This window comes from Eptesicus fuscus, chromosome 11, assembly GCF_027574615.1.
Source record: "Eptesicus fuscus isolate TK198812 chromosome 11, DD_ASM_mEF_20220401, whole genome shotgun sequence".
Taxonomy (NCBI): domain Eukaryota; kingdom Metazoa; phylum Chordata; class Mammalia; order Chiroptera; family Vespertilionidae; genus Eptesicus; species Eptesicus fuscus.
Genome location: NC_072483.1, coordinates 30,380,043 through 30,392,721, shown reverse-complemented (window position 1 = coordinate 30,392,721; position 12,679 = coordinate 30,380,043). Strand labels below are relative to the sequence as shown.

The 12,679-nt window shown below is 42.4% G+C and overlaps 1 protein-coding gene across 6 annotated transcripts in view; it reads right to left on the bottom strand.

Annotated features, from left to right (window-relative positions):
- LYPD6 (LY6/PLAUR domain containing 6) overlaps positions 1-8,401 on the bottom strand; it is a 118,979-nt gene extending 110,578 nt beyond the window's left edge. For 4 of the 6 annotated variants that reach the window (XM_054722918.1, XM_054722919.1, XM_054722917.1 and 1 more), the window contains exon 1: positions 8,120-8,400. The gene's annotated coding sequence lies outside the window, so the exon portion shown is untranslated. Of the gene's footprint in view, positions 1-8,119 lie in introns of all 6 variants that reach the window. The other 2 variants (XM_054722920.1, XM_008138699.3) reach the window with 2 other exon arrangements.
- Positions 8,402-12,679: the final 4,278 nt, after the last annotated feature.

Here is a 12,679-nt window from a genome sequence, read left to right as displayed (position 1 = left end):
CTATTCGATATATTTAATGAGGGCTTACTCTGTGCAAGACAATATGCTCATGCTGGCATTCAAGAGAAATAAGATATAAGAAATAAGCTAGACTTAAAAAGACATTATGTCAGTTCAAAATATAGGTATAAGTAAACGAATAAAATTTACACTGATGGGGGAATCAGGAGAAAGGGCTTCTTTGGGGAAATTGCATTTGAACTAGGTCTTGAAGAATAAAAAGGATTGTCAATTGAGAAATAATAGATAGAAAGACACTCCTGGCCAAGGACACGTTTGACCAAGAACAAGCCAGAATTGCTGCAAAAGTTCCTGTGAACTAATTTGGGTGGGTTACTGGGAATATGAGTTATAAGAACTCCATAAAAGCAAATTCTTCTATGAAGTTATACATAAAAGAGAAAACATGTACTTCCAATACTATTCCTTTGATCTTGTATGAAAAGACACTGCATAAATACAGAATATTGCTTCTGCTAAAGTCAGTATTTTTAAGTGGTAATATTTTTATACACTTGAAAGTAAATTTTTGCATCTTCAAGATGTAAAATTTCTAAGAAATTAAATGTGTTCTGCATGGAGAATTAAGTCAAAGAACAGCTTAGCAAGAACAAATTTAAGGGAGAGGTGCTAGATCTTTTATTACAGATCTCATGGTCTTAGAAGCCAAGAACACTGTCTGTTTAACTTGGTTTGGTCTAAATACCAATATTATGCCACACTTTCAGTTGCTCAAAACTATTTTATTAGATCAGCATTAATGGGCAGTTTTAAATGTCAAAAAATATATATTGGTTCCAATTCATCTGGGAATTTAAAGTTTAATTAGGGCAACCCCGTGATTTTATAGTTCAAGCAAATGAAGCCCAGACAGTGGGTGATTGATTTGCTAAAGGTCACCCAGCTAGTTAATGGTAACCAGTTAAACTGAAAGAAACTAAATAACTTGTCCAAGGTCACACAGTTGGTAACTGGTGGGGCCAGAATTGCAACCCAGGATATCCAGGTTTTTAAGTTTTATTCTACATTTCCTCTCTGCCAATGAAAAATTAACAGAATCCCTCACAAGCAGGTAGAGTCCCTTAGAATATGAAAATCCATAAATATAAAAAGTAGCGGGTAATAAATGCTACTATTATAAGTGCAAGTAAGTATATACATTATCTAAATTGCTTGAATAGCAGAAAGGAACTGTTATTTCTAGATGTCTCGATGGAAACTTAAATAATGTATATATTTGCTAATTTATTATACTATTTGCTACTGGGAAAATTAGAAAACAAATGAAATGAAAATAATCCAATCTTTATTTCCCTGCTTTATAGGTTATAAAAATATTGAGAAGTATATTTTTGAATGTTCACCCAAAATCCTACCACTCAAACACATTAACCATATTGTTATTTAATCATTTAGAATACTTAAAGGCATTTGTTTTGATAATTCAAGTAAAAATCATGATTTCAAAAAAATGGCAGAGATAGAAGGATAATCTTGGGTTTATGAATTCTTACAGTCTATCAAAAGATGAAGATTTCACACCCAATACTTTCATTTCACCTAACAACCCATTATGTGTTAATCATTTACTAGTATGTATATACCAGTCCAAAAACATAAGGACATGAAATAAGAGATAGAATCAAGTGGCAGGACCTGGATCAAAACTGGAGAATAAGCTAGAGGATCCTAGGTGACCAATACAAACCATTTCTGTGGCCTAACAGTTACCGTGGCACAAGGAATGGCACAATGACTTACAGATCACAACTAATTAAGACTTGAGTGAACCATAGGACTTCAGAAGATAAAATGGGCCCTAGGGTCTCTTCTTATTTCAAATCTCTGTAAGTCTATGGGAGCTTTCAGCCCTTTCGTTCAATTCAAAAACATTCAACGCATGTATTGGGAGACTCCTCTGTGCCAGGCACCAAGGCAAGCTTTATGAAGTCAGAAAGGAAAGAAACAGACTTGGCCCCTGACCTCATGGAGCTTACACAATAGAAAGAACTCAGCAATCTTTCCATTAACTTGGCACTTCATATTCTGAGAGCTATGGAAAAAATAAACACTTTTCCATTTCTCAGTTCTTACTATCTAAAGAAAGCACACCTTTTCCTAATACCTAATACAATAAAAAGTATTTAAACATGCTGCCTTTTATATATAGGTAATTCAGGGGGAAACACAGCACATTTTCAACTACAGATTTGTAGAAGGCATAGAAATGATAAGCAAATGAGCTTTTCTTATAGTTAGACTATATCAAATCTGAAGTTATAATACATCTTATTTTCATAGCGCTTTTTCTTATAAGAGCAATACATGTTCATTGTAGGAAATTTGGAAAATACGGTAGTAAGACAAGAAAAACATTTGCAATCCCATAATACCTAGAGATAGTCACTGTTAATATGTAGACATTTCTTTCTATATAGATGAACTGATAAGTAGAGATCAATTAATCATCTTTAAAATGGTATCACACTAGTATAGAATTTTATATCCTACTCTTTCCTTAATATTGACTTTAACTTGCAGACACACTTTTATTTAGAGAACTGAGAGAATGTTCTCCAGCCATGTTGCCAGCTGATGGAAATAGAATTTAAAACCATCTCCTACAAATGTGCTTGACATTGCTTTTCCCAAGTATACTTATCTTCAATCTTCCATTTTGACTTTAATTTTCTTCCCATTTGGGTTGTCTTTTAAGTTATACCTGTGGTTCAACTTTATCAGCCTTGTTTTCACTTATGAATAAGAATTGCACATCTTCTGTAAACTTTTATAAAATTACATGAAAACCATTCCCAAACTACTTTCTGGAAGAGCCTATTTGTCCACTTAGAAAGTGTCTATTTATTCCCAGTCTTTGTTTCTTCTTTCTCTGCCAAACAAAAAGGTCATTAACAGGGTAAGAACTGGGGTTTGAAACCTGGTCAAACTTTTTGAAAGTTAAAAAATATCACATTTTTTTTGTAGCCTCAAACTTATTTCCTTCTTTAACTGTAATACATTATTCCCCTTTTCTACAAAATAAGTTGTATTTGCTGTAACCTATGTTGCTTTGAATACTGATCTCCCAACTGTCCACAGGGAGGTGGATTTGGTTTGATGGTTCCAGGTCCTCCCTGAAAGGCTTACCTAACAGGAGCCCCCAAGGATGCCAGCCAATGCCCCAGAGAGCTGTCACCTACATACACACTAAGTATCTTCAACACACCTGGGTGATTGCCATCTAGTCTTGGTGATTTATCAGCTTCGAGTCTATTGATTAGGTCTGGAATATCCTGAGCATTTGCCATTTCTTCATCTATTACCTCCAGTGTGTTTATTGCATGAGAAAGTTTGGGTGTAGAGCCATTACTCAGCAAAATCAGAAGCACAGAATTCATTTACACTGTATATTCTTTTTATCTCTGAGTATATGTTTGGCATGATGTAAGCCAAGTGCTTATACAATTCTCATTTCACAGTACTTAAGAGTTTGTCTATGTATTCCTAGTACCTAGAGCAATGCTGGCATACAGTAGGTGCTCACTAAATATTGCTGCATGGAGAAACTGGAAATCTGCATGAGTTATGTGCCATTATTATTCATGCTTTACACAGAAGGAAACTGAAGCACAGAGAGGTTCAATCACTTTCTGAAGTCCCATGGTTAGTATATGTGAAGCCAGGATTTGGCCCAAGCCCACATACTAAATCAGAACTTATTACTAGTAAACTCAATACCCACCTATTTTAATGCAAACAAAATTAATTCTAATCATCTTAATAAATAATATGCAATGTCAATAATAAATAATCTGTGAGCAATGATTTTCTAAGAAAAGATGTGCAAGAGATGAGTTTTGAACAAATACAGTGCCCCTCCCCCACATCCGCAGTTTCACTTTTCTCGGTTTCAGTTACCCATGGTCAAACACAATTTGAAAATATTAAGTAGAAAATTCCATAAATAAACATTTCATAAGTTTTAAATTGTGTGCCATCCTGAATAGCGTGATGAAAACTCTCACAGTCCTGCACTGTCCCTCCCGGGACAGGAATCATTCCTTTGTCCAGTGTATACACACTGTATATACTCCCTGCCTATTAGTCACTTAGTAGTTTCCTCCATTATCAGATCAATTGACTGCTTTGATACATGTATTCAAGTAACCCTTACTTTGCATAATAATGGTCCCAAAGCCATTCACATAACTTTTAATATAGTATTGTTACAATTGTTCTATTTTATTATTAGTTACTAGAGGCCCAGTGCACGAAATTCGTGCACGGCAGGGAGGGGGGCAGTGGGGGGTGTTGTCCCTCAGCCCAGCCTGCAGTCTCTCCAATCTGGGACCCCTCAAGGGACCTTCATTTTTTCCTTCAAGAGTGTGGTGGAAAAACCCTAGATCACCTTCTTGGATTCTTATAACCCAAATTACCAAGAACACTGCAAGTGGTGGCCTACAGGGAGCTTAGCCAATGAGTTGTCAGAAAAGGTATTTACTCTCAAACTGGTTTGGCTCAGTGGATAAACCGTGGGCCTGCAGACTAAAGGGTCCCAGGTTTGATTCCTGTTAAGGGCATGTACCTTGGTTGGAGGCATATCCCCAGTGGGGAGTGTGCAGGAGCAGCTAATGGATGTTTCTCTCTCATTGATATTTCCGACTATCTATCCCTCTCCCCTCTTCTCTGTAAAAAAAATCAATAAAAAAATTTTTTAAAAAGGTGTATCCTCTGCAGCTCATGCAGCCCCTGGGTTGTGTCCACTGGGCTAGGGGCGTGTCCCTGCCAACCAGTGGTGGCTGCCGGGGTCTCCGCACACCCCAGAGGCCAGCAGCCATCCCCCTGTGGAGGGCGCTAGGCTGGGGGCGTGGACACAAACCGCCACTTGGTGCTGGAGCTTGGAAAGCCTCTGGGGTGGGGTGGGAACATCCCCGTCTCCAAATGCCCCAAGGCCAGCAGCCAGCCCCACCATGGGCCCCAGGCTCAAGGCTTGCAGGGACCCTGGGCAGACGCAGCAGTGGCCGCCAGGGTCTCAGCACACCCCAGAGCCCAGCAGCAGCCCCTGGTCCTGGGCACCTGGCTGGGGGCGTGGCCCCAAACCACCGCTTCATGCGGGAGCCTTTGTAAGCCGCTGGGGGTGGGGCTTGGCGCCTACACCCATAGGCTTTGAGTGGCCGGGGGGTGTTTTGGGACCCCTGCTGCTCAGGACCTAAGCACGGGCCTACAGGCTGGGAGCGGCCTGGGTCCGGAGGATGTTTCCTGGACCCAGGCCACTCAGCGCCCACATATGCAAATTAACCGCCATCTTGTTCACTCTGATTGGATGTGGGCGTAGCGAAGGTGCGGTCAATTTGCATGTTTCTCTTTTATAAGGTAGGATTGTTGTTAATCTCTTACTATGCCTAATATCTATATTAAACTTTATCACAGGAATGTATTTTAGAAAAAAACATAGTGTATATTAGGTTCAGTACTATCCGTCGTTTCAGGCATCCACTGGGGGTCCTGGAACATATACCCTGCAGATAAGGGGGAACTACTGTAATCAGACAGATATCTGTAGGCTCCTTGCCACCTATGCAAGTAAAAACATGATTGCTCTTTAATCAATGTTTTCTGTTGCATTTGTATACTAGGTAACGAGGATTTCAGGACTTTTAAGAAGTGGGTGTGGTGTGTGTATGTTTTTTTTCCCCAGAGCAGTTCTGGGTTTATTTAAGTAATCTGTTTTGACAATTCTTTTTAAAATAAGAATGGCCCTAATAAAATAAGCATTTGTTGGGGCTTCATTATAATTGTCAATATAGTTTATGAGTAATCTGCTTATAAAATGGGAGACTTACATGTTTCTCAAACTTCTCTGCCACTGCTAGTCACCTGATTTCCTGAAACACTGCCATTAATACATCATTCTTTAGCGTTTTGATTAATTATATATTTAACAACTCATTGATGAAATTAATATACCCCTTTGAAAAGGGTAGTTCCTTAAAACCATTATTAGCTTTCTCCTTAAGTCTTTATTAGCTCACACCTTAGTGGGAATGGCACATAATGGTCCTGAAGCCATGGGTTAAATAATAAAAAGTGGTGCAGAAATTAGAGTAGAAAGACACTAACGATGTAGCCCAGCCTAAAGGAAGGAAGGGAAAGAAGGGAAGGAGCGAAGAGGAAGGGAGAGAAGAAACTGGAAAAAAAAATTAACTGGAACTCTGCTATTCACCTTTGAAAAGTCACTTAATATCTGAGAGCCTCAGTTGCTCCACCTGTAAAATGGGGTTGATAAAACATGATTTCTTAAGACACTTTAGTAGCAGATCTCAATGTACCATGTAAATTGTACAGCATAATGCAACTATATATAGTATGGTGTTTTGCTTGGAATTATCTGCTTGTAATCAGCTCATTTATGCATTCTGTGACATAAACATTCATCTTACAAAGACTGTCAACAGCTTCAAAATATAGCCCTATGAATCTTACCTACCTTTCTTGTCTGGAAGCATTTCCCATATGTTTAACCCAAAGAACCAATTCACAAATTTAACAGCCTTTGTGTGCATGCAAGCTCAGAAAGCTTACTGTGTGCTCTACGGCCTAAAGTTCTGTGAAAACCCCTGTTTAAACAAGAAAGCCTCTTTTAAGTCCTGTTTCAGTCTGGTGCCTTTGGTCAAGGTGGAAACTAAAATTGAAAACAGATAGATGTTTTACATTTAAATGGGTTTAACATAAATGTGCATTGAGCTATTTCATGGACGATTGCACAAATATCTTTTGCAAACTTGGTACACGTGAGCACATATACAGTAACCATTAATGTCTTCTAGAGAAATAAGGTGCAGATCCAAAAATTTAAGCACCTACCTCGAGTCCTTTCACTCGAAAGAAAATGTAATGGCTTTAAGGGAATTGCTCTAATAATATCATGGCATCTGCAATGGCTGGCCAGAGCAGGGCAAGACCGAGCATATGTCACAGTAAGTCAATTTAACAAGAAATAAGCTTGCCCCTGGAGAATCTGAACTCCCTAGCCTCCCACAAAGAAAATTGAATTTTGGAGGTCACACCTTGGGTAGGTTACCAGAGGGAGAAGCTTAACGTTCTTTTTGTCATATGCTTAGGGAGGTCAATGCTATTCTACCAACAAATCGCTACCAAAGATCTGCTCCCCGCCTCGACTCCTCACCCACCCACCCCACCCCCCCCAAAAAAATTGAAACAAGTCCTTTAGTCCCCGAGGAAATGAAAAATGATTGTGATACTTAAGATGCCAGGGACCAGACTGAATAATCATGTTCAAACATCAAGTTTTGAATCGCGAAGTGAGGAGCAGAGTGGATACTGGGGGGCGGAGAGTGGGGAGGAGAGGAGAGCTGATGAGACGGGTGGGAGTCAGAGCGAGTCAGAAACACCATCAGAGAGCTTTAGGCTAAAATGGACTGTTTCGCCGAATGGAAATCAACCGAACTGCTGTTCGGGAAGAGAAAAGCAAGTCGCCAAGTCAAGCCCAGGCGCAGCCCCGGCTGACTGGGTGGACTGCCCCTCGCGGAGTCGCCTGGGTGGGTGGTCCGAGGGCCAGGCCAGTCCTAGCAATGGCTGGAGGCGCCCCAGCTCACAGCACCTTGGGCAGAGGCTCTGGGTGGGTTCAGCCAGGCCACGGCCGCCGCCCCCACACCCCTACCCCGCCAGCCCGGTGGCAACCTGTGGGGCGCTGCCACTCGGCCGCCCGGGAACTCCCTCCGGCTGGAGTTCCTGGAAGACACACGCGTGGCCCAGGGAAGGGGCTGAATTACTCTGGGGGGAAGATTTCTCCGGCGCTGAACTTGGTAGCTCCTGACATTGCCATCCCAGCCCCAGCACTACACGCGCGCGCGCGCACACGCCCCTCTGGACCTGTCCAAGCTGCGCGCAGTGCGGGCTGCCCACTCCCGGGCAAACGCCGGAGCAGGAGGCAGAGGCGAGGACCCCAGCTCCGCTGGCCCCGGGCGCCGGTCTCAGCACCGGGCAGCTTCAGGGACCAGCCCACTCCCCCTCGGCCCCGGCTCCGCTTTAGTCCGGGCCGCTGGCACCAACCCCGTGTCCCTTTGTGCTCTCTCCCGGGAAGCCCGCCTCTACTCACCCGGGCTGCGTGCGGATTCCGGCCGCCAGCGGCAGCCCGCTGCCCCATCCCACGATCACTGCGGCGCCCACGGAGCGTGCAATGCGGAGCCCCGCCAGCGCGCGGCCGGAGCCGGGAGTGCGGGGCGGGAGGCAGGGAGGGAGGAGGAAGGAGGGGGAGAGACCGCAGCGGGGAGGGGCGGGGGGCGGCGAGGGGGGCGCGCGCGCGCCACTCCCACTCGCGCCGGGCACTCGCTGCCGCCTCCGGCCGCTGCCGGCCAGCCCGGTCTCACGGGCCGAAGGACCAATCAGCGCGCGCGGGGGGAGCCGAGCCCTCCGCGGGGTACGCTCATTGGCCCGGCGCGCAGGGCCCAACTCCGGGAGTGTCCGCCGGAGCCCCAAGTCTGCAAACTCCCGGCCGCAGGACCGGCCGGCCAGGCACCCGTGGGGCGCCCGGCTCCGCGCGCGGGCTGGCGGGGTAAGTGAGCCGAGTCCGGCGGGCGGAACCCGGAGGACTGGAGACCTGCCCGTGCATCCCGTTCCCAGGAGCGTTCCAAACGAACAGTGTTTGCTCAGGTTGCAGCGATTCCTTCCTGCGAGCGATCCCTGCGCTGCCGGTCTCCCCCGGGCTAGCAGATGAGTGACGGGAAGCCTGGCAGTGGGAAATGGCCCAGCCAAACCTTACTCATCGCCGCCCCCTGGGCCGCACGAAACCCGTAGCCCTGAAGAATCGGGGCTGAAAAGCAAATGGAGCTCCGCACCCGGGTCAGATCCTAGACCATTTTGAGGTTTGCAATAGAGGACTCCTGAAGGGGAATGAGAGTGCGCGAGGCAAGTCTTCGTGAGGAAGTGGGAATCGGTTGTGGGTTCTGATGGACGAAATTCTCCCACCCTCTGCCATACCCTTTCCCCAAGGAAAGCCCTCTCCTCCTCCCAGCCTCTCATGTGGCATTGATTTTTCTCTTGTTGTAAATCATGTTGGACTCTCCTGGACTTTTCAACCCAGAGCCTCAGAGGGGAAGCGGAGCATGGCCCTAACCCACTGCCCTCTGAGCACTGCCCAGGGTTGGCGGGGTGTGGGGTGACTAGGGAAGGTCCCCGGGAAGGTCAAGGAAAGATTCCATGGGTGCCCTGGGAGTCAGGAACTGGGGACCGCCCCACCTGCACCAGGTACCTGGCCTGCAGGGCTGGCTTTGCTAGGACGGTCGCCCCAGTGGCTACAATGATCCATCTTGGAAGCTCCTCAATCTCCTCCTTGGACTTTGTATTCTTTGAGCTTCTTTTAGGGCAAGGCTCCTCTGAAACTTCCTGCCCCTGCTCTTCCCCATAATCTACTCCATCTCAACGTAAAGGCATCACACACACACACACACACACACACACACACACACACACACACACAAGAAACACCTCCCTTTCCATTCTCTCTGCTTGGAAGGGCTTCGGATAACATAGTTTTGGCGAAGAGCTCTGGACCTCAGGAAGTTTTTCTCTTACTTGGTTTCTGTGCACAGGTTTACACAAGCTCAGGGTTCAAGTGGGAAAAATAATCAACACTCCTTTAGACCTTTGGACACACGCGGGGACCACTGTGGGGGCTGTCTCCCTGCGGGGCTAAAGGAATTGAACATGAATCAATCAAACAGAACCTGGAACTGTCTCTCAGTGACTCTGTGCGTTAGAATCTGGTACTGAAAAGGGCAGTCCTGGGTGTCATTGCTGCCACGGAAGACATTTGTTCTTCTGAAGTTCTGTCTTTGTACCTAGTTCACTTTATTTTATTATTTTATTTTTTTACATTGGCTCAGCTCATAGTTTAGTAAAAACTTAATATTTGGCTTCAAAAGGAAGTTCAATATATTACTGCAGTTTATCAAGCTCAGTTCCTAATGGAGATAGAATCCTTAGGATCTCTTTTTTAAGAATGTATTTTTTTTTAATGATAGAAAGATATACACTCAAAATATTGGCAGGCATTATCTCTGTGTGGAAGGATAATATATGATTTTTTTTGTTTTCTTCTTTATTCTTTACCATATTTTCTAAAGAACATGTAACACTTATTATTCAGGAAATTTTTTAAAAATCTGTTCACTCCAAACATACAATACTCTTCAGGCATCCATCAGAGGAGCTAAAATATTAACTCCCCCTTCTCTTTTACCCTTCACATCTTATCAGTCACTATGTCCCTTGAATTCTGTCTCCTACAATAGCTTTCAGATCTCTCCCTCCTCCACACCTGTACTGTCACTGCCTCCATTTCATCATCTTACCCAGGTTTCAGCAACAGCTTTGACGGTTCTTCTGTCTAGTCAGCCACAATGCTGCCGTATCTCCTTAAGAATGATAGGTGATCATGGCACGTATAAGCTTAAAATCTTTCAATCCCCCCAACTCCATCGCTATGAAGTTCAAACCTGGGGCCTGGTTGGCCAGGCCTTCCCTTCCCAGCCTCACCGCAGCCTTCGCTCTTGGCTTCATCCCCTGCCTTCACACTTTCCTCCCCACAGCAACTTTTGTCCTTTGCCCGTGTGTTATATGACTTCACACGTCCAGGGCTAAAACTGTAGAGTACTGGGATGCCACCCTTTTCTTCCTCACCGGTTCCACCCTACCAGCAATTCCCACCTTTGCTTAAGACTCACTCAAAATATCACCTTCGTAATGAAGTCTTCAAAACTGACAGGGCCAGAATTAGCAACTCCTCCTCTCTCTACTCCAGTAGCAAGCATTTCATTTATTCATCGATTATTGACCCAACTCCTATTATGTGCCAACCACAATGAAGAAAACATATCATATTTATATTCTTAAAGCACACCATGGGAGAGACAAATATTAAATCAAATCACACAACCAAATAATTGTAGACAGAGGTAAGTGTGATGAAACCACTACATATGGGAAAAGCATGGTTTACTTTGAACATATGCCAGCCATAGTTCTTATCATATTATGTTATAATCTGTTGATTTACTTGTCCAAAGTTCTGTATTCCGTCATGTTTATCTGTGTACCCCATCTAAAACACAGTACCTGGTTCATAGTAGGTGCTCAATAAAATTTTTAAAATAATAGGTGAATAAATGAATGGGCATTTGAAATGCTCTTGAAGCATTTTATTTTATGTATTAACATGCTACTGTTGTGAAAAATCTAAAACAATTTAGTTCTATGTTTTAAAAATTAATATCATTAGATCCTTATAACACTAATTTGGTTCTTTTGGCATAAATTGTCTAATTTCTTGTTTGATGTCACATTTATGAAATATAGCTAAGGTACTATTTGTAGACAATCTATTGTTGCTAGGAGAAATTTATTCTTTTTAAAATAAATTTAGTTTTTAACATGTGAAAATCAAATTTTAAGACAGAAAGCACTGTCCATAAAAGAATATACAAAATGGACTTTATCAAAACTAAAAATGTTTACTCTGTAAAAAACATTGTTGAGCGAATGAAAAGAAAAACATAGACTAGAAGAAAATATTTGCAAACCATATATCTGACAGAGGACTTATAGCCTATATGTATAAAGAACTTTCAAAACTCAACAATAAGAAAACAAACGACGACAATTTTTCAATGAGCAAAAGATTTGAACATGTTACCAAAAAGATATACAGATTACAAATAGCACAAGAAAAAAATGCTCATTATCATTAATAATTAATGAAATTCTAATTAAACTACAATGAGATACACTTAATAGAATGGCTAAATAATGATAATACCAAATACTGTTGAGAATGCAGTGCATCCATAACTCTCATACATTGCTGGTGGGAATGCAAAATGGAACAGCCACTCTAAAAATAATTTCACAGCTTCTATAAATTTCAACATACACTTAACCATATGGTCCAATATTCCCATACCTAGATATTGACCCAAGTGAAATAAAAGGCCTATGTTCATTCAAAAACCTGTTAACAAATATTTATAGCAACTTTATAAATAAAATCTTGAAAAACCCCAAAATCTCCCCACTGGGGAATAAATGAACAAACTGAGTACATCCATAAAATGGAATGCTACTCAAAGATAAAAGGAATGAGCTGTTAATACAAACATTATGTGTTTCAATGCATTATGCTAAATGAAAGGAAACAGACTCAAAAAGCTAAATGCATACATTAGTTAAGAACAGCAAAGCATTTACTTAATGTATATAGGTAATGATTCTATATATTTAGAACTTTATGAAACTTAAGTGTATGAAATAACCTAAAAAAAATATGAACAGCAGAGCAGCAAGGTAAAAGAACTTAAGGATTTTCAGGATGATGGAGTCACAGTTTGAGGTCTGAATGATCTATATTTACATGAGGCAATTGTTTGAACTCTTGTCATTTCAAGTTTCCTGTCCAGAGCTAAACTCATTTTACCTAATATAATGAATGCATGAATTAATCAATTTAATGACAATTTGACTAAATGTTCATGAAAGAAGAAGCTGTGACATATCGCCAATGCCTCATACAATGCGATACACAGAGTGGGTACTCAATAAATATTAGTTAAGTGAATAAACATATGAGAATGAAGATAACGTTGGGATTTTACAGAAATGTAAA